Source organism: Rhinoderma darwinii (genome assembly GCF_050947455.1).
Source record: "Rhinoderma darwinii isolate aRhiDar2 chromosome 12 unlocalized genomic scaffold, aRhiDar2.hap1 SUPER_12_unloc_4, whole genome shotgun sequence".
NCBI classification, from domain to species: Eukaryota; Metazoa; Chordata; class Amphibia; order Anura; family Rhinodermatidae; genus Rhinoderma; species Rhinoderma darwinii.
The window spans coordinates 233,086-257,004 of record NW_027461875.1 but is presented as its reverse complement, the minus strand read 5'-3'; the positions used below and the strand labels follow the sequence as shown (position 1 = coordinate 257,004).

The 23,919-nt window shown below is 44.7% G+C and overlaps 1 protein-coding gene across 3 annotated transcripts in view; it reads right to left on the bottom strand.

Moving 5' to 3' along the window:
* LOC142698164 (protein kinase C delta type-like) overlaps positions 1 to 23,919 on the bottom strand; it is a 336,589-nt gene that overhangs the window by 140,694 nt on the left and 171,976 nt on the right. For 2 of the 3 annotated variants that reach the window (XR_012865714.1, XR_012865715.1), the window contains exons 3-4: positions 14,171 to 14,345; positions 4,647 to 4,782 (exon numbers count right to left, since the gene is read on the bottom strand). The gene's annotated coding sequence lies outside the window, so the exon portion shown is untranslated. Of the gene's footprint in view, positions 1 to 4,646; positions 4,783 to 13,331; positions 13,428 to 14,170; positions 14,346 to 23,919 lie in introns of those variants that run through there. The other variant, XM_075847826.1, reaches the window with a different exon arrangement.

Here is a 23,919-nt window from a genome sequence, read left to right as displayed (position 1 = left end):
TGGCTGACAAACATGCACCTGGACCCTACAGACGTGGCTGACAAACATGCACCTGGACCCTACAGACGTGGCTGACAACCATGCAGCTGGACCCTACAGACGTGATATCACTCATGCAGCCTTATTCATTTACTATTATAATAGGCAGCAGAAGAGATTAAAGGGTTTGTCTCACCTATTTAGCATTATGGATATCATATGCCTTGATGCCACTCTATGACCCAAAAGAGAGACACGCTCTGGCAGGCTGAGCCGCCCATGTATAATTCATTCAAGAACATTCATTTTCATTTTCAGGTTCATCTCTCGGCCAGAGTGGAGAGCGGTTACAAAGAACATCTCTCTCTTTTTGGTGGACCTGTCTTGTATTACGCAGACACCATATTGCTATGAATGGACACTGTGTAATGCCTAATTTCTCCTGCGGTGGTGCTGCAAGGAAATTGAACACTTACTGCCAGGTTTCCCTACTGATCACAGCTGATCGCTGGGGGTCCCTTCAGGGGGACACTTTGTAATCAGCTTAATGTCAAGGGACCCTTTCTAAAATGTAGTGATTGTCTGGAGAACCCCCGAAAAAAGTAAAGAATCCCTTGAAGCCAAGCCATATACATCAGATAACCGAAAAGTTCTGAATTTATATTTTTAGGTTTCCATTACCTGGAAAAACTGTGCGACAACCAATATGCTGCTATTTCAGTTAACATTGGGGTTCTCACTGTCCGGTTTTCCCAGTCTCCAGAGCAGCAAATTTGCCCTTTTAGGCCAAAATGGCCACCATTCGGCTGCCAAACCAGAAACAGACTGAATGAGCAGCCGAACAACCTCACAGCACGAGGACCGTTTACTGACTTTACTGCTGTTTTTTCTTTTCTAATTTGCACAAAGTCTTTGTAATGCAGTAACACAAAATAACTTTTTGTATTTTTTGCAGGACAAACTTGAGAAGTCCAAAGCCATACAGTGGAATGAAGCGGCCCGGGTGACAACCAGCTCTACCGGATCATAACTGCCAGGGCCACCATCAGGAATGTCTGGGCCCCATACAGCCAAGATGTCTGCCCCCCCTCCATTACCGGGGGTGTGATACAGAAAGTGTGGCGCTCACGTTTGTACGTTATACACATTAACTGGTTTTGGTGCTGATGTCAATTACAGTGAAGGAAACCACGGAGCCGGCAGTGACCGGTTAATGCTCCGGATTTCGATCTACACTGTATTCCAAATTATTACGCAAATGTTATTTTTCACTGATTTTCCTAAATAGTCGATGCAAATGACAGTCAGTATAATCTTCAAGCATCAGCCGTTGGAGTATAATGCTAATTTTATTGAACAAATATCCTAATGATAACTGAATTTTTTGTTTCACATTATTATGCACAACAGAGATCAAAACATTTTAAAAGTTGTAAAGAGACTAAAATGGTCATTTGTTGAATTTGCAGCATCAGGAGGTCATATTTATAGAAATCAAAAGCTCTTTCAATAAAAAAAACTTAACAGGCCAAGTTACATGGTAACATAGGACCCCTTCTCTGATATCACCTTCACAATTCTTGCATCCATTGAATTTGTGAGTATTTGGACAGTTTCTGCTTGAATATCTTTGCAGGATGTCAGAATCGCCTCCCAGAGCTTCTGTTTTAATGTGAACTGCCTCCCACCCTCATAGATATTTTGCTTGAGGATGCTCCAAAGGTTCTCAATAGGGTTGAGGTCAGGGGAACATGGGGGCGACACAATAAGTTTCTCTCCTTTTATGCCCATAGCAGCCAATGACACAGAGGTATTCTTTGCAGCATGAGATGGTGCATGTTCATGCATGAAGATAATTTTGCTACGGAAGGCACGGTTCTTCTTTTTGTACCACAGAAGAAAGTGGTCAGTCATAAACTCTACGTACTTTGCAGAGGTCATTTTCACACCGTCAGGGACCCTAAACGGGCCTACCAGCTCTCTCCCCATGATTCCAGCCCAAAACATGACTCCGCCACCTCCTTGCTGACGTTGCAGCCTTGTTCGGACATGGTGGCCATTCACCAACCATCCACTACTCCATCCATCTGGACCATCCAGGGTTGCAGGGCACTCGTCAGTAAACAACACGGTTTGAAAATTAGTCTTCATGTATTTCTGAGCCCACTGCAACGGTTTCTGCTTGTGAGCATTGTTTAGGGGTGGCCGAATAATAGCTTTATGCACACTTGCAAACCTCTGGAGGATCCTACACCTTGAGGTTCGCGGGACTCCAGAGGCACCAGCGGCTTCAAATACCTGTTTGCTGCTTTGCAATGGCATTTTAGCAGCTGCTCTCCTAATCCTATTCATTTGTCTGGCAGAAACCTTCCTCATTATGCCTTTATCTGAACAAACCCGTCTGTGCTCTGAATCAGCCACAAATCTTTTTACAGTACGATGATCAAGCTTAAGTTTTCTTGAAATATCCAATGTTTTCATTCCTTGTCCACGGTATTGCACTATTTCACGCTTTTCGGCAGCAGAGAGATCCTTTTTCTTTCCCATATTGCTTGAAACCTGTGGCCTGCTTAATAATGTGGAACATCCTTCTTAAGTAGTTTTCCTTTGATTGGGCACACCTGGCAAACTAATTATCACAGGTGTCTGAGATTGATTACAATGATCCAAAGAGCCCTAAGGCCTCATTCACACGGCAGGGTTTCCCGGCCGGGTGCCGGCCGTTCATAAATCGGCCGGCACCCGGCTGCATTAGGAATAATAGACCCCTAATGGGGCTATTCACACGGCCGATTTTTTGACGGCCGGCAAAACCGCCCGTCAAAAAATAGAACATGCTCTATTTTCGCCCGGGTACCCGGCCGCCCGGCTCCCATAGAAGTCTATGGGGCCGGGTAATACCCGGCCATCACCGGGATGTGTCCCGAGTGACGGCCGGGTTTTCCGGCTCTTGCGCTCTATCTCCTCCTCCTCACAGCGCAGAGTGCATGTGAGGAGGAGGAGTTGACGCCATTCTGACGAATGGCATCGCTGTACACGGTGTGGCAGGGCCGGGGTGTACAGCAGGTGGAGGGAGCGCTGCGCTGGCTCCCTTCTCCTGCTTGTTAAAAGCGCCCTGGCCCGGCGACATCTTTGATGGCGCCGCTAGCAGCTGCAGCAGCTGCTGCTGCTGCTACTACTGTAGCGACGCCACTATAGCAGAGCGGGGAGGTATCTCCCCGCTCTGCTATGTGCTAGCCGCACTTTAGCTCCTTGAAGGAGCGGAATCCCCGTGTGTTCGGGGATTCCGCTCCTGGACAGAGCGCTTGATGTCTCTGTCCATATCTGGGCAGTGACATCAGGGGAAACTCCTGAAGCGGAATCCCCGAACACATGGGGATTCCCCTTCAGGAGTTGCCGATGATGTCACTGTCCGGATCTGCCCGGCCCGGCACGGATGCTTAACTTTATGCAAACCGGCCGGGCAGAATGGCCGATTTTACCGGCCGGCACTCGGACGCGACCCGGTCGTGTGAATCCCGCCTAACACACAAGACCATCCATGAGTTTCATTGAAAAACTAATAATTAAATGTTTATGACACTTAAATCCAATGTGCATAATAATTTGGAACACGGTGTACACACACACACACACACACACACACACATACACACACATACACACACACACACACACACATTTTTTATGGGGCATATATGTTGAGGCTATTGCCCCTGTTGTTTTAAGACCTTAACTACGCCCCTGGGACTCGTGGCAGACGGCTTAGTGGCACTTTCTCTGAGGTTGTTGGCTGTTCCTAAGGTTATCATTTGACTCGCAAGTCATAGGCGCTCCTTCTTGTCGGCTTTCACTTCTTCCCATGGCAGACGGCTTAGCCTTATGAACAGCCAACAACGTCAGAGAAGCTGCTCCTAACCTGATTATCAGGATTGTCCCTTAGCTGCTACGTGAGATCACGCTCACTTTTAGGGCCAGTTCACACGCTGCGTAAATACGGCGGACTTTCCACAACTGATTTCTTTGCAAAAAATCCGCAACAAATACAGCAGCAGCAAAGTGGATGAGGTAAAACAAATCTCATCCACACGCTGTGTAAATACTGAGTAGAAAAATACGCTCAAATTCACCTGCGATGCGGAATTTCATTTCGCAGCATGTCAATTGTCTTTACGTAAACACTGATTATATGTTGCGGGATTTCCCCATTGAATTCAAAGGGGATGTAAATCACGCATCAAATAGCAGTTCCGTTTTTTTGTGGCGCATTCGCAGCGATCCCAAACGTATCTAGGAGTCTGTGTTTTATCCTCCAGCGATCAGTGGCGGATTAAGTAAACCATGGGCCCTGGGCTGTTCCTCAAGCTTGGGCCCCCTTCTCCACCACCGCCCTGCCACACCATGTCTATATTAAACACCACCTTTCTGTGTGAGCATTGACAAATGAGTGTTACGATTCCCCTTGTCAAAGGGCTGTGTCCCTACACACTGACAGTCTCCAACCATCGCTGACATTATCACACTGTGTGGGACACTTCCTCCTGACAAGGGGAATGGTAACACGCATTTGTCTATTAGTCCTGGGTACACAAAGACTTTATGTGGAATACAAGGATTTCCGATAACAGGCATGTCAGGAGAGGGGACAGATAAATGCAATGACTCACAGGAGATGTCTTCACTGATGGGTCGTTCTCTTTTCTTCTCCATCTGACACAGACCGTTATGGCGACTTCTCCTGATGATTGCAGAGTTTCCTGATGAGAAATCTTTTCCCCTCGATTCTGTAGCCATTTTCAGCATCTATAGCAACATAAAAATTCAGAAATAAACACCATAAATTGTCTTATACCCCAGACCCCTAAGCAAATTAAGACCCAGGCCCATACATTAACTCAAACCAATAAATTCAGTCCCCAAGAGGTAACTAAACTTTTAAAAAACATTTGGCGTGTCATAGTGAGAGTGATATGTCAGAAGTTTTGATTGATGGGGGTCCCAGCATTGAGACCACCACCGATCACTAAAACAAAGCAGCAGGAGTGCCCGGGTGAGCGCTGTTCCACTTCATTTCTGATTGTCTTTCCTCGGCGCGGTGTACGGACTCATAGACTTTCTGTTGTGCCCGTACACCGCATGCTCGGCTATCAGAGGAAAGACGATCAGAAACAAAGTGGCACATCACTCACCTGAGCGCTTTGTTTCAGCGATTGGTGGGGTCTCAGTGCCCGGACCCCCACCGATTAGAACATTTGACATGTCACTATGACATGTAATTTTTTTTAAAAAGTTTCATTAGTTACCCTTTAAGCAGTCAGACACCCCTCCCCAGTGCATCTGACTGACTGCTGAGTGCCCTATGGGAGGGTCTAAGCGTCTGACACTTAGGGCAGATTTACACGAGCATGTGCGTTTTGCGCACGCAAAAAATACGCCGTTTTGCGCGCGCAAAAGACACTTAACAGCTCCGTGTGTCATCACCATATGATGCGCGGCTGCGTGCCTTTCGCGCAGCCGCCATCATTATGACACTCTGTTTGTATGTTTGTAGCACCTGGTGCTTTTCTGTTTGCAATCACAGTTTTACTGCTGTTGAGCAAATCACGCACGTCCCACGGAGGTGCCTCCGTGTGGCATGCGTGATTTTCACACACCCATTGACTTCAATGGGTGCGTGATGCGCAAAAAACGCAGAAATATAGGACATGTCAGTTTTACGCAGCGGACTCAAGCTGCGCAAAAATCACTGACAGTCTGCACTGCCCCATAGACTAGCATAGGTCCGTGCGACGCGCGTGAAAAGCACGCGCGTTGCACGGACGTATTACACGTTCGTGTAAATCCGCCCTTATGGCTCTTGGGGGGGGAAGGAGTTATTCCCCTATAGAACCCTGAACAGTCAATCAAACGCTCTGCCCCCCCCCCCCTGCAGTATAAAAACTACTGAGGGCTCCATGGGGGAGATTATACTGCAGGGGGGGGGGGGGGGGTTCTGAGCATCTGACTTACTGCAGAGGGCTCTATGGGTGGGAAATTATTTCACACACAAAAAATGTGAGATTAAACACCCTATATACAATTCACACTAACACCACACACTATATATTCAAACCACACACACTACACGCACACACTATATAGACTTACATTATAGACACTATAAACACAGCACACACTATATAGACTTACATTATAGACACTATATACCCAGCACACACTACATAGACTTACATTATAGACACTATATACACAGCACACACTACATAGACTTACATTATAGACACTATATACACAGCACACACTACATAGACTTACATTATAGACACTATATACACAGCACACACTACATAGACTTACATTATAGACACTATATACACAGCACACACTACATAGACTTACATTATAGACACTATATACACATCACACACTATATACACAGCACACACTACATAGACTTACATTATAGACACTATATACACAGCACACACTACATAGACTTACATTATAGACACTATATACACAGCACACACTATATAGACTTACATTATGACACACACACACACACTACATAGACTTACATTATAGACACTATATACACAGCACACACTATATAGACTTACATTATAGACACTATATACACAGCACACACTACATAGACTTACATTATAGACACTATATACACAGCACACACTATATAGACTTACATTATAGACACTATATACACAGCACACACTACATAGACTTACATTATAGACACTATATACACAGCACACACTATATAGACTTACATTATAGACACTATATACACAGCACACACTACATAGACTTACATTATATACACTATATACACAGAACACACTACATAGACTTACATTATAGACACTATATACACAGCACACACTATATAGACTTACATTATAGACACTATATACACAGCACACACTACATAGACTTACATTATAGACACTATATACACAGCACACACTATATAGACTTACATTATAGACACTATATACACAGCACACACTACATAGACTTACATTATAGACACTATATACACAGCACACACTATATACACAGCACACAGTATATAGACTTACATTATGACAAACACACACATAAACACACACACTACATAGACTTACATTATAGACACTATATACACAGCACACACTACATAGACTTACATTATACACTATATACACAGCACACACTACATAGACTTACATTATAGACACTATATACACAGCACACACTACATAGACTTACATTATAGACACTATATACACAGCACACACTATATAGACTTACATTATAGACACTATATACACAGCACACACTACGTAGACTTACATTATAGACACTATATACACAGCACACACTATATAAACAGCACACACTATATAGACTTACATTATAGACACTATATACACAGCACACACTATATAGACACTATATACACAGTACACACTATATAGACACTATATACACAGCACACACTATAGACTTACATTATAGACACTATATACACAGCACACACTATATAGACTTACATTATAGACACTATATACACAGCACACACTATATAGACTTACATTATAGACACTATATACACAGCACACACTATATAGACTTACATTATAGACACTATATACACAGCACACACTATATAGACTTACATTATAGACACTATATACACAGCACACACTACATAGACTTACATTATAGACACTATATACACAGCACACACTATATAGACTTACATTATAGACACAGCACACACTACATAGACTTACATTATAGACACTATATACACAGCACACACTACATAGACTTACATTATAGACACTATATACACAGCACACACTATATAGACTTACATTATAGACACTATATACACAGCACACACTATATAGACTTACATTATAGACACTATATACACAGCACACACTACATAGACTTACATTATAGACACTATATACACAGCACACACTATATACACAGCACACACTATATAGACTTACATTATAGACACTATATACACAGCACACACTATATACACAGCACACACTACATAGACTTACATTATAGACACTATATACACAGCACACACTATATAGAATTACATTATAGACACTATATACACAGGACACACTACATAGACTTACATTATAGACACTATATACACAGCACACACTACATAGACTTACATTATAGACACTATATACACAGCACACACTATATACACAGCACACACTATATAGACTTACATTATAGACACTATATACACAGCACACACTACATAGACTTACATCATAGACAATATATACACAGCACACACTATATAGACTTACATTATAGACACTATATACACAGCACACACTATATAGACTTACATTATAGACACTATATACACAGCACACACTACATAGACTTACATTATAGACACTATATACACAGCACACACTACATAGACTTACATTATAGACACTATATACACAGCACACACTACATAGACTTACATTATAGACACTATATACACAGCACACACTATATATACTTACATTATAGACACTATATACACAGCACACACTATATACACAGCACACACTACATAGACTTACATTATAGACACTATATACACAGCACACACGATATACACAGCACACACTATATAGACTTACATTATAGACACTATATACACAGCACACACTACATAGACTTACATTATAGACACTATATACACAGCACACACTATATACACAGCACACACTATATACACTATATACACAGCACACACTATATACACAGCACACACTACATAGACTTACATTATAGACACTATATACACAGCACACACTACATAGACTTACATTATAGACACTATATACACAGCACACACTATATACACAGCACACACTACATAGACTTACATTATAGACACTATATACACAGCACACACTATATACACAGCACACACTACATAGACTTACATTATAGACACTATATACACAGCACACACTATATAGACTTACATTATAGACACTATATACACAGCACACACTATATACACAGCACACACTATATAGACTTACATTATAGACACTATATACACAGCACACACTATATACACAGCACACACTATATAGACTTACATTATAGATACTATATACACAGCACACACTATATAGACATACATTATAGACACTATAGACACAGCACACACTATATGGACTTACATTATAGACACTATATACAAAGCACACACTATATAGACTTACATTATAGACACTATATACACAGCACACACTATATAGACTTACATTATAGGCACTATATACACAGCACACACTATATACACAGAACACACTATATAGACTTACATTATAGACACTATATGCACAGCACACACTACATAGACTTACATTATAGACACTATATACACAGCACACACTATATACACAGCACACACTACATAGACTTACATTATAGACACTATATACACAGCACACACTATATAGAATTACATTATAGACACTATATACACAGGACACACTACATAGACTTACATTATAGACGCTATATACACAGCACACACTACATAGACTTACATTATAGACACTATATACACAGCACACACTATATACACAGCACACACTATATAGACTTACATTATAGACACTATATACACAGCACACACTACATAGACTTACATCATAGACACTATATACACAGCACACACTATATATACTTACATTATAGACACTATATACACAGCAAACACTATATAGACTTACATTATAGACACTATATACACAGCACACACTACATAGACTTACATTATAGACACTATATACACAGCACACACTACATAGACTTACATTATAGACACTATATACACAGCACACACTATATATACTTACATTATAGACACTATATACACAGCACACACTACATAGACTTACATTATAGACACTATATACACAGCACACACGATATACACAGCACACACTATATAGACTTACATTATAGACACTATATACACAGCACACACTACATAGACTTACATTATAGACACTATATACACAGCACACACTATATACACTCTATACACAGCACACACTATATACACAGCACACACTACATAGACTTACATTATATACACTATATACACAGCACACACTATATAGAATTACATTATAGACACTATATACACAGGACACACTACATAGACTTACATTATAGACACTATATACACAGCACACACTACATAGACTTACATTATAGACACTATATACACAGCACACACTATATACACAGCACACACTATATAGACTTACATTATAGACACTATATACACAGCACACACTACATAGACTTACATCATAGACACTATATACACAGCACACACTATATAGACTTACATTATAGACACTATATACACAGCACACACTATATAGACTTACATTATAGACACTATATACACAGCACACACTACATAGACTTACATTATAGACACTATATACACAGCACACACTACATAGACTTACATTATAGACACTATATACACAGCACACACTACATAGACTTACATTATAGACACTATATACACAGCACACACTATATATACTTACATTATAGACACTATATACACAGCACACACTATATACACAGCACACACTACATAGACTTACATTATAGACACTATATACACACAGCACACACGATATACACAGCACACACTATATAGACTTACATTATAGACACTATATACACAGCACACACTACATAGACTTACATTATAGACACTATATACACAGCACACACTATATACACAGCACACACTATATACACTATATACACAGCACACACTATATACACAGCACACACTACATAGACTTACATTATAGACACTATATACACAGCACACACTACATAGACTTACATTATAGACACTATATACACAGCACACACTATATACACAGCACACACTACATAGACTTACATTATAGACACTATATACACAGCACACACTATATACACAGCACACACTACATAGACTTACATTATAGACACTATATACACAGCACACACTATATAGACTTACATTATAGACACTATATACACAGCACACACTATATACACAGCACACACTATATAGACTTACATTATAGACACTATATACACAGCACACACTATATACACAGCACACACTATATAGACTTACATTATAGATACTATATACACAGCACACACTATATAGACATACATTATAGACACTATAGACACAGCACACACTATATGGACTTACATTATAGACACTATATACACAGCACACACTATATAGACTTACATTATAGACACTATATACACAGCACACACTATATAGACTTACATTATAGGCACTATATACACAGCACACACTATATACACAGAACACACTATATAGACTTACATTATAGACACTATATACACAGCACACACTACATAGACTTACATTATAGACACTATATACACAGCACACACTATATAGAATTACATTATAGACACTATATACACAGGACACACTACATAGACTTACATTATAGACGCTATATACACAGCACACACTACATAGACTTACATTATAGACACTATATACACAGCACACACTATATACACAGCACACACTATATAGACTTACATTATAGACACTATATACACAGCACACACTACATAGACTTACATCATAGACACTATATACACAGCACACACTATATATACTTACATTATAGACACTATATACACAGCAAACACTATATAGACTTACATTATAGACACTATATACACAGCACACACTACATAGACTTACATTATAGACACTATATACACAGCACACACGATATACACAGCACACACTATATAGACTTACATTATAGACACTATATACACAGCACACACTACATAGACTTACATTATAGACACTATATACACAGCACACACTATATACACTATATACACAGCACACACTATATACACAGCACACACTACATAGACTTACATTATAGACACTATATACACAGCACACACTACATAGACTTACATTATAGACACTATATACACAGCACACACTATATACCCAGCACACACTACATAGACTTACATTATAGACACTATATACACAGCACACACTACATAGACTTACATTATAGACACTATATACACAGCACACACTACATAGACTTACATTATAGACACTATATACACAGCACACACTATATACGCAGCACACACTATATAGACTTACATTATAGACACTATATACACAGCACACACTACATAGACTTACATTATAGACACTATATACACAGCACACACTACATAGACTTACATTATAGACACTATATACACAGCACACACTATATAGACTTACATTATAGACACTATATACACAGCACACACTACATAGACTTACATTATAGACACTATATACACAGCACACACTACATAGACTTACATTATAGACACTATATACACAGCACACACTATATAGACTTACATTATAGACACTATATACACAGCACACACTATATAGACTTACATTATAGACACTATATACACAGCACACACTATATAGACTTACATTATAGACACTATATACACAGCACACACTATATAGACTTACATTATAGACACTATATACACAGCACACACTACATAGACTTACATTATAGACACTATATACACAGCCCACACTACATAGACTTACATTATAGACACTATATACACAGCACACACTATATACACAGCACACACTATATAGACTTACATTATAGACACTATATACACAGCACACACTATATAGACTTACATTATAGACACTATATACACAGCACACACTATATAGACTTACATTATAGACACTATATACACAGCACACACTATATAGACTTACATTATAGACACTATATACACAGCACACACTACATAGACTTACATTATAGACACTATATACACAGCACACACTACATAGACTTACATTATAGACACTATATACACAGCACACACTACATAGACTTACATTATAGACACTATATACACAGCACACACTACATAGACTTACATTATAGACACTATATACACATCACACACTATATACACAGCACACACTACATAGACTTACATTATAGACACTATATACACAGCACACACTATATACACAGCACACACTATATACACAGCACACACTACATAGACTTACATTATAGACACTATATACACAGCACACACTATATAGACTTACATTATAGACACTATATACACAGCACACACTACATAGACATACATTAACACACTCACACACACTTACTTACCACAGTCTCTTCCTCTGCGGTGCTTGTCTCTGGCAGCCTCCAGGACCTTAATCATGTGACTGTGATGTCACCACAGGTCCTACACCCTCTAGTTTCAGTTTTGCCGTTATCAGGCAGCTGCTGGAGGTTTAGACAGGAGGGACAATGTACAGCAGCACAGAGGAGCAGACTGTCAGGGAGACTCCAGCACCTGCCCATCACAATCTCTGACAGTCTGCTCTCTACAGCTGATGTGCTGTGCCCCTGTTCCCTGGCCGCAATTGACTCCCCCTGCACATTCCCCCCGCCTCTTCATCAGCACGTGGGACCGATGATCTCTAGAATGCGGCCGGCAGCAGCAGCCCTGGAGAGTTTTGTTTCACTTGTGTGCATGGGCCCCCTGCAAGTCTTGGGCCCCGGCCGACCGCCTGAAACGCCCATTTGGGGATCCGCCACTGCCAGCGATTATCCTCTTCAGCCAATCACAGGCTGTAGCGGCGATCACATAGATGAAACGTCATCCCAGGAGGCTGGCCTGCATGACGACGTCCTTCTTGGAGAACACTTCATCCCATGTGACCACCGCTCTGCCAGTCCAGGCTACAGCGGTCTCCAGGGATGAGATGTAATCCCAGGAGGCCGGCCTGCTCGGTGCTGCAGTCTTTCGCTAGGTCCTCCGGGGACACTCCACTAGGACCTCCGGGGACAGGTCTCTCCCCCACTGGGCCCTCCAGGGATAGACCTCGACTCAACTGGGTCCTCCATCAAATGAAAAGACCCCGCCCCCAATTAGTCTGCCAGAGACAGGCCCCGCCCCCACTGGCCATGCTCAGAATGTATACGATATATAATAATGTCACCTGACAGTGATGCTCCCAGCCGTCCATGGTCTCCCGCCACTCACTGATCTCCCTCTGTACAGCGCTCAGATTGGCCTGCAGGAGGCTCCACATGAAGGACACGTTACACCCGTTCACCCAGTTATGGTTAATGGAGATGGTGTCGTCCTGGAAGATCAGGGTCAGAAATCACACCCTATACAGTAACAGTGAGCAAGGAGAGATGGTAAGTGTCTATTAAAAGATAGTTGCCCATTTGGCCTAGAATGATAAAGAGCTTAATAAAATCTGTAAAAAGGTAATAAAATCAGCAAAAATGCAAAATGAAAGGCAGGTGGCCAATGATAGTAAATCAAATCTGCAAAAAATCTTCAAGTATGTAAATGAAAAAAAGCCAAGGTCTGAACATGTAGGACCCCTAAATAGTGGTAATGGGGAGTTGGTCACAGGGGATCAAGAGAAGGCAGTGTTACTAAACGGGTTCTTTAGCTCTGCATATACTCTGGCTGGAATTCCACTCCTAGAGGGAAACCAAAATCGCTACCTACCGGGGGGGGGGGGCGGGAGGCTGTGTGGTACCACCAGGGAGGGTGGCTGTGTGGCACTACCAGGGAGGAGGGGGTTGTGTGCCACTACCAGGGAGGAGGGCGCTGTGTGGCACTACCAGGGAGGGGGTTGTGTGGCACTACCATGGAGGAGGGGGTTGTGTGGCACAACCAGGGAGGGGGGCTGTGTGGCACTACCAGGGAGGGGGCTGTGTGGCACTACCAGGGAGGAGGGGGCTGTGTGGCACTACCAGGGAGGGGGCTGTGTGGCACAACCAGGGAGGTGGGCTGTGTGGCACAACCAGGGAGGGGGGCTGTGTGGCACAACCAGGGAGGGGGGCTGTGTGGCACAACCAGGGAGGGGGGCTGTGTGGCACTACCACTATCTACAGAGGGCACAAATTTTTTTGGGGTACAAACTGGGGGCCTAACTTCTATGTGGGGGCATAAGTAGGTCCTAACGTCTATATGGAGGCACAAAGTGACGTTTTCTACCATTTTACTGCCCCCGTGAGTTCCCCCGCAAAGGGGTCTACTAAGTCTGTGTCACCAAATAGCTCACATAAACCTAGACCCGGCCCTGATTGTATAATGAGAAAAAACAAAAGCTTATACTTACTCCCGGCCATAGTCATAGCGACGCATATTCTGTACTGAGCGCAGTCTGGCCTCAGGGGATGATGATACCATCCCATGTGACTGCTGCAGCCAATCAAAGGCTGCAGCGGTCACATGTACTACAGCATCATCACAGGAGGCCAGGCTGCGCTCAGAACAGAATACGCGTCGCTATGACTATGGTAAGTATAAGCTTTTTTAAAATGATTTCTGCGGTCTTTCCGCAGGAGATATACCGCCCGAAAAACTGCACTAAAATTTGGTGCGGTTTTTCAGGTGGAATTCCCTGTGGTTTCCAGGGCGGATACCACTGATGGTTATTTCACTGTGAGTGGGGGGCTGATGTTCTACAAGTGGTTTCCACCTCTGAGCTCCAATTGAAATTAATAGGACGCAGAAAATATTATTGTTATCAAACTGTTATTTTTTTTACTTTTTTTTTACACCTTTTTTATACTTTTTTTTACACTTTTTCCAAGTTCCACTAGGGGACTTGAAGTTCCAACTGTCTGATGATTTTTTTCTAATACATTTCACTACCTACGTAGTGCAATGTATTAGATCTGGCGGGGATCAAAGCTAATTTCAGTCCCTGCCATTACAGCCGGATGTCAGCTGTAAGATACAGCTGAGATCCGGCGATGATGGCACCGACTCAGCTTTTGAGCCGGTGCCAAACATTTGGCGTTTGGATACGGCAATTTGCGGGAAGTCATAGCTTTCCATGGCGTACCCATACGGCAAATGTCGGGAAGGGGTTAATGTAAGGATGTGTACACTTAATTGTGCAGCAACGCTTGTTGTCTCCATTCTATGTCAGTGTGGGAAGTAGATGTCCAGCCTTATGATTTTGTGATATGTGATAGACCCAGAATCCCAATCACCAAACCAAAGAATGCAAAATAAAGACACAAAACATTCTAATTGGGTGTTAAATGGTCAAAACTTTTATTATATTATATGACCAAACCCAAAATGGCAAACCTCCGACTCACGAAGAGTCACCCTCCAGCACGCAGGAAAGGAAAAACCCCCTGTGGGGGAAACCTCTAGGGAAACCATGGCTGGAGGATTGCCCTTCCTCTGGGCTTAGAAGGGGCCAAAATATCATTTGTAACAGAATTTGTACGTTTTCTCAGATTTTCAAGGAAAGACAATACAATGAACGAACGACATAAAACACATAAATCGGCTGATCTGGTTGGCTAGGCGGATGTCTCTCTTCCTGGGCACCCATTAAAATGAATGGGCGATCCACGGATGAGACGGGTCCTCCAGATGCCTCCTTGTAGCACCTGTCTCCGCTCCGGCTAATAGAGGGGGATCTCCTGCTGGAAACCCCCCTCTATTACAGACAACCCGTATGAAGAGGATGGCATCACTGTGATGAAGAAGTGGTCTGGGGTGAAGGGTTTCCCTGCTAGAACCTCCAAATTACATCAGGTCGGTATTGGTGGGGAAGTCAAGCTCAAGGTCCTCAGTCCCATCCAATATGGCGCTGAATGTGGCAGTAAAACCTTCTAATATGGAATCTTCTTTATGTCATAAACATTTGTATTTATGACATCAGCACCTTCATCATCATTACTACAGGAGTTTATTACCACTGCACAACTCATACATTGTGACGTCACCCACAGTGGTCTGAAGTGTTAACCCTTTACTGACTGGCAGTGTACTTACCACAGAGGCCATAAAGCTGAATAGAACATATCAGCGGCCATAAAGGAAAAGGGATAATGCAGGGAGCATCTCCGCACAAGAACTATCCATGACAAAGGGTTGTCCAGGATGAGAGAACTTGTCTGCTTTCTCCAAAAACCAGCACCACACCTGTCCATAGGTTGTGTGTGGTACTACAGCTCATTACCATTCACTTCAATGGAGCTAACCTGCAATACCAGATACAACCTGTGGATAGGTGTGGTGCTGTATTTGGAAGAAAGCAGACATATTTTTCTAATCCTGCACAGCTCCTGTTAGAAATAGTTCAAAAAAAGTGGGGGGAGAAGGAGAAGAAGGGGAGAGGGAAAGAAGAAATTAAAAAAAGGGAAAAAGAGGAACTCTGAGGTAAAAGAAACCAAACTAGACTGAAAGGAGTCTGCCGGAGGTGCCAGATGGAAAGACAGATTTCTGCCATGGGGACCAGATTAGTTGAAATGTATCTTGAAGGGGGGCTTCAGAGAGTGGGTTTTAACCCCTTCCCGCCCTATGAAGTGCTGTTGCATTGAAAAACTATGCAGTTCATCTTCGAATGCAGCGTCACAAAAACAAATTATTTTGTAAAAAATAAAACTATATAAATTTGTAGAGATGAGCGAACCGGGACAACCGAACTCGGTTTCGGTCCGAACTTCCGGAAAAGTTCGGTTCGCAGCGAATGCGTTTTGACCGAACCCGGTCAAAAATATTATACAAATCGGCAGCCACTTATCTCTATCAATCACTGATAGAGAAAAGAGGCTGCTGATTAAAAATAAAATAAAAAGCATTTCATACGTACCCGGTCGTTGTCTTGGTGACGAGTCCCTCTTCTTCCTCCAGTCCGACCTTCTTTTCTGACGCGGCAGCCTATGATTGGCTGCAGAGGCCTCTTCAGCCTGTGATTGGCTGCAGAGGCCTCTGCAGCCTGTGATTGGCTGCAGCGCTCACATGGGCTGCATCGTCATCAAGGAATGTCGGGCCGGATGTCGAGAGGGACGCGTCACCAAGGCAACGGCCAGGAGACCGGACTGGAGGAAGCAGGGAGTTCCCGGTAAGTATGAACAGGTACTGTGATCGGTAGTCACTGTCCAGGGTGCTGAAACAGTTACTGCCGATCAGTTAACTCTTTCAGCACCCTGAAGAGTGACTATTTACTGACGTCGCCTAGCAACGCTGCCGTAATGACGGGTGCACACATGTAGCCACCCGTCATTACGGGGCCTCATGCACACGACCGTAAAAACACCCGTTATTACAGGGGTGCCGGGAAGAGCTTGGTACAATCCAGTACCCGACCATCTGTTGTGATGGTCGGGCACTGGGGCGGCCGTAGGCTGGTATTATGAGGCTGGGAAGGGCCAAAAACAGTGGACCTTCCCACCCTTGTAATGCATGGCTGCTGCTGCTGTGTTGTATCGGGCTGGTTATAGTGGAGTCGATACCCACTACCGGGACAGGTTTAGGCAAATCAATCAATGGCATAGCTAGAAACATAGCAAATTCCACAGACATAATATCAGAAGACGCTAAATCCACGATGGCACTGCCGGTAGCAGACCTACCCTCAAAAGAGACCTGAAAGGGAAGCAAGATCTTTTAAGGTTTCATATTTACGGGAAATACCTGTGCGCCCAAGTGACCTCCCCGATGGTCACTTAGGCGCGGAAGTTCTTCCGGCTGCTTATTCTTACGCCTAGGACAGTTGTTCACTTGATGCTTGTCATCCCTACAGTAGAAGCAGAGACCATTCTTCCTGCGGAGCTCTCTACGTTGTTGGGGAGACACGGAGGCCCCGAGTTGCATTGGTTCATCCGAGTTTTCCGTGGAAGAACGAAGCAACGGAACCTCGGGAGCCATCATGGGGGAGGCAGAGGAGAAAGCACAAAAACGTTCAAGTCGTCGTTCCCTGAGACGTCGGTCAAGACATACCGCTAAAGCCATAACCTGATCTAGGGAGTCAGAAGAGGGATAGCTAACTAACAGGTCTTTGAGGGCGTTCGACAGACCCAATCTAAACTGGCACCTCAAGGCAGGGTCATTCCACCGAGAAGCTACACACCACTTTCTAAAGTCAGAACAGTACTCCTCAATGGGTGTCTTACCCTGACGTAAGGTCACCAGCTGACTCTCGGCAAAAGCAGTCTTGTCAGTCTCGTCATAGATGAGCCCGAGAGCAGAAAAAAAAAGATCAACAGAGGAAAGTTCAGGGGCGTCAGGAGCCAAGGAGAAGGCCCATTCTTGGGGCCCGTCCTGGAGCCGGGACATAATTATACCCACTTGCTGGCTCTCAGAACCTGAGGAGTGGGGCCTTAGACGGAAATAGAGCCTACAACTCTCCCGAAAGGAGAAAAAAGTGAGGTAGGGCACTACCAGGGTAGCATCACGCTGGTTGCCCCTCTGAGCCAGGGCTTGGACCTGTAGGGAGAGGCCCTGCATTTGCTGAGCCAGGGTCTCAAGAGGGTCCATAGTTGTGTCAGGGACCAGTTTAGAAAAGGTATATGGGCCTGTGATTATGTAATGACGGGGTAGGGAGACAGACAGGTGAGCCCTAATCTACCCGCCACTCAGTGCCACTCAGTCCCCTAAAAACAATTCTAGCGACACATTCCCTTTAATACTGGCGTTTCATACACCAGTCCTATTAAACAGTTTGCTGGAGTAAGATGCAACACATTTATTAACAGGCGAACTACTCTTAATAAATGTGTCGCATCTTTTAGCTGCAACGCGGCCTGTCATCAGTACTTTCTACATGCTGCGGCCTGCTGTAAGAGTCTGAGGGAATCCGGGAGGGAGAAACGGAGTGGTGAGGTAAGTACATTTTTAAAATGTATTTTATTGTCTGATTGGGGGGGCATACAGTCTGATTGGTGGGGAGGTATGGGTCTGGCACGGACCTTTGCCTTGTTACGCCCCCCAGAGATAAATCTGGGCCGCACTATACATATAGATTTCTGCTATAATTTACATCAGTTACTGGCGTAAATTATAGTAAAATTGTTGGCCATTTCTGCTAAGCCCTGCCCATTTGTTGCCCCCAAAAATTTTGACATTTGCGCATTTTGTGGATTTTCTACGCTAGTAAACTGTTGTAGAAAGGTTAATATATTCCCCCAAAGGCTACAGACCGTAATACAATATCTTAATGTAATCGATGTGTGCAGCAACGCTTGTTGTCTCCATTCTATGTCAGTGTGGGAAGTAGATGTCCGGCCTTATGATTTTGTGATATGTGATAGACCCAAAATCCCAAGCACAAAACCATAGAAAGCACAGGCCGGACGGTCTCTGCCACAATGGAGGGTAGGCCAGACATGACGGGGATAGGAGGGAGGATCGTGTCACAGCCAAAGGGGAGAGTTAGTGGAGGGGGATGGTCTAGGAGAGGGAGGGGATCCGGTGAGGGTTAGCCGGAAGTGCGCTGACTTCCCGGTCTTTTGGTCGGGAGCAGCGCACGGAGTAAGACATCCATCCACGCATCTCCCATCCGGCGGCCACCTTACCTCATTTCAGCGCAGCACTTCATTGAGCAGATGCGGGCGGCGGCTGCTGCATTCGGCCCCGCCTGGTTGGAGGAACAAGCTGCAGCGGTGGCCAACGCTCCGGTACCTTCGGCTGTCTCTCCCTCGCGCCGGGTCCGGCGCTCGCGTCCTCCAGAAAGGCTGAGCCTCGATGTGGCTTGTCGAACTCGGCGCCACAGAGGGAGCCCTGTGAGGGAACCTCCGGCTGGGGCGTCTGGCAGCACAGATACTGCAGCCGGTGCCAGGGTCGGAAGGAATCCCACTTCGCAGTGGAGTCCAGCGGAAGTGGGGTGGGTGCAGCCTCTACTTCCGATCACCCCTCCACTCGCCAGTTCTACGCCGGGTTCCATGGTTCGGACGGCTGCCCCTGGTGATGTGCCGGCTGGGTGTGGAGCCCCACGGCGATCCGGTGGAAGCAAGGGACCTGCATTGGGCCGCAGGCCTAGGTCGTCTGTTTCGAGGGTGACTTCCGGGCAGCGAGCTGCCGGCCCTCTGGTGTCGGTCGACTACCAGAGAGAGAGCTTGGGAGCCCGCCCCTCACCCACCTCGGTTCCGGCCGTTGAGCACGCCTGTGCGTTCTGCCATGGAACTGGGACCAGATCTGCCGAAGACCTTGAGGATGGGGAGCTTCGTGGACAGGACGGTCCAGCTGATGGGTCCACAGCACCTGTGCAGCTCGGTGAGTCGTTTTCACCATCTTTACCTTTTCCTGCTATACTTATGTCTCCTGTTTCGGGGGAGGGTTCCGCGGTTGAGGAGCGGTTATGTGATGTGGGGTCTGGGTTTGGGAATGTTGGGGGTGGGGGGGAAAGTCTGCGAGAGTTGGTTGGTTGCGTCAAGGAATTGTTAGGCCGGCTCGACGGGACGGGGGTCACCGAGCCCCCTTCGCGGTCTCCTGTGGCGGCATGGGTGGGGGCTGGTAGGGTAGGGTTTAATGCCCCGGCGGCGGTCGCTGCGAGTGTAGGAGCAAATACGGAATCGGTGGCGGTGTCTGTTCAGACCGACTCGGCGGCGGCGGTTGATGGTGTTCGGTTGGACGATAAAGCCAGGGTGGAGGTTTATGTGTGTTTTGAAGGACCTTTGGGGGCACACTTGAAGCAGGAAGTTTGGGAAAAAATTTGGAAGGACGAGTACGTGGAAATTTTTTCATTGTTGCCCCTGGAAAAATTTAATCTGGAGAAGGGGAAGCGAGATGAGAGTAAGAAGGAGGAGGAGGAAAAGCGTTGTTACCTCCTTATCCCTAAGACATTTGTTAACTGGTTGCAAGAGTTCGCCATTTTGGCCAGTGTTATTGGTGAAAAGGCTCCGGAATATTGCTCCCCCCTGTTTTGCTATATGGATGCCATCGGGGAAGCACATAGGGTATATGGGGGGGTAGCTTGGCTACGTTATGACAAGCAGTTTAGACAACGGAAGGCGGTTCGGCCCAATATTAGGTGGGACCACGAGGATATTGCCCTCTGGTTACGGGCCAATCCTTTCCCGGGAGCGGGGGGGGGGGGGCAGCAGGCCAATCTGGTCAATCCAGCTCAGGGGGCAACGCAAAGCTCGAGCTGTGCTGGCAATACAATGAGGGGCAGTGTAAATTCGGTGCAGGTTGCAAGTTCAAGCACCTTTGTGCTCAATGCAATGGGGCGTCCCACGGGGCATCCAAATGCTTGCACAAGGGAAAATGAGGTGGGGGTGGGGGTTTTAACGCCAGTCATGGGGGTAACGCCAGTGAAGCTGGAAAGGATAGTCAGGTTTCTAAATAGTTATCCGGACAGGGCCAGTGCGCAGTTGTGGTTTGATGGTTTTAATGTGGGTTTTTGTATCCCCTCCCCTCCTCACAGGGTCCCCTTTTCCATAAAAAATCTGAAGTCAGCTTACCAGCATCCTGACGTGGTTAGGGAGAAATTGGCAAAAGAGGTGGATTTGGGGCGCATGGCGGGGCCCTTGAGTTCTCTCCCCATCCCGGGTTTGGTCGTCTCCCCGCTGGGGGTTGTCCCGAAGAAGGAGGCGAACAAATACCGTTTGATTCACTATTTGTCTTATCCTAAGGGCTTGTCGGTTAATGACGGGATAGATCGGGATCTTTGCTCGGTCTTGTATATGTCATTCGACGCGGCGGTGCAGTGGGTGCGTTTCCATGGTAGGGGGCGTTAATGTTCAAGACGGATGTCGAGGCGGCTTTTCGGCTGTTGCCGGTGCATGCGGATAGTCAGCGTTTACTGGGGTGTTTTTTGGGGGGGGGGCGGTTTTTATGTGGATCAGTGTCTCCCCTTGGGTTGTTCCATTTCTTGTGCGTACTTTGAGGTGTTTAGCTCATTTTTGGAATGGGTGGTCAAATCTGTGGCGGGGGTGGATTCGATCATTCATTATTTAGATGATTTCTTGTGCGCAACGATCTTGGGCCCGCCCGTTCCGTGAGTTGGTTCGGGACATAAAACACGATCTGTTGCATCTGTGGTCGTTGTACCCGAACTTGATGACGGTGTGGTCGGATATTGTGCCTAGAAAATCCTGGCGTTTGGCACGGTCGGTGGAGCGGATCAACAAAGCCTGGATAAAAGTTAACAGGGCGGTGTCTGCATTTGTTGCGCGGAATGGCGGCATATGTGCACTGGGACTTGGAAGCTGGAGTTGGAGCGTATTGGAGTGCAGATGGTGTTCACCTGAATGATGTGGGAATGGATGTGGGAATGGATTTGTGGTGCTTGGGCTTGCAGGATGGCATTGGGAGGGCTATTTTGTTGTGGCGGGACTCTCAGGCTTGAGGGGGTCAAGGCCTGTTCGCTGTAGCTGGGAAGTCCTTGGAGTTAGACAAAAAATGTTAAAGCTGATGCTCTGTCGCGTAGTTTCATGGCCAGCCCCTCTCTTGAGGAGGATTCCGCTTGTATTTTGCCCCCAGGTATAATCATATCCTCTGTGGATTCAGACTTAGTCTCCGAAATTGCGGCTGATCAAGCTTCTGCTCCCGAGAACCTTCCTGAGAACAAGCTATTTGTTCCCCTGCAATTCCGGCTAAGGTTGCTCAGGGAGAACCACGACTCCGCACTATCTGGCCATCCAGGCATCCTGGGTACCAAGCACCTCATTTCTAGAACCTATTGGTGGCCTGGGTTGCTTAAAGACGTTAAGGCCTACGTCGCCGCTTGTGAAATTTGTACTAGGTCCAAGACTCCCAGGTCCCGACCTGCGGGTTTACTAAGTTCTTTGCCCATTCCCCAGAGACTTGGACCCATATCTCCATGGATTTTATCACCGATCTGCCTCCGTCCCAAGGCACGTCGGTGGTGTGGGTTGTAGGAGACCGCTTCAGTAAGATGTGCCACTTTGCACCCCTCAAGAAACTACCCAATGCCAAGACGTTAGCTACCTTGTTTGTCAAACACATCCTGCG